Consider the following 497-nt stretch of genomic DNA (forward strand, 5'->3'; position numbering starts at 1 on the left):
AAATACATTCATTATGCCTTTGAACTCAGTTCCGCTTCCATTTAGATGCATTCCCTAAAACATAGAGAAATACAATTGATATAGACTTATGTAAATCAGCACAGAACTGGGATGCAGAACTGGCATTGCTAAAAACGTGGATCATATATATTTTCAAGTGGTTCTATTCTCACATTTTAAAGTTTATAGCAGTTTTCCTAAGATAACCTTTGAAATTCGCCTTTGGTACTCAAAAATGCAAATTAGGAAAGAATGGTTAAATTCTTGATTTATTTGTATGGGATATGTATACTTACAGCTCTGAGTACCTGACCTTTGTTGAACTCTGAACTACTTTTTACCATGTCCCCGCACCTTCCCAAAACTCCTAAGCCAATGGGATAAACTGAGAGGAGGAAATAAAAGCATAAAACTACACTGAAGTTGGTTAAAAAATCACATCACTCACAATGTTTGACATTAAAAATTGACCTAACCCTTAATAAGTTGTCATGGTT

The 497-nt window shown here is 34.2% G+C and overlaps 1 protein-coding gene across 2 annotated transcripts in view; it reads left to right on the forward strand.

The window, feature by feature from the left end:
- The window catches only part of NSL1 (NSL1, MIS12 kinetochore complex component), a 49,698-nt gene that overhangs the window by 9,761 nt on the left and 39,440 nt on the right, over positions 1–497 (forward strand). The gene's annotated exons all lie outside the window — the stretch shown is intronic.

This window comes from Propithecus coquereli, unplaced genomic scaffold (assembly GCF_000956105.1).
Source record: "Propithecus coquereli isolate 6110/MARCELLA unplaced genomic scaffold, Pcoq_1.0 Scaffold129, whole genome shotgun sequence".
Taxonomy (NCBI): Eukaryota; Metazoa; Chordata; class Mammalia; order Primates; family Indriidae; genus Propithecus; species Propithecus coquereli.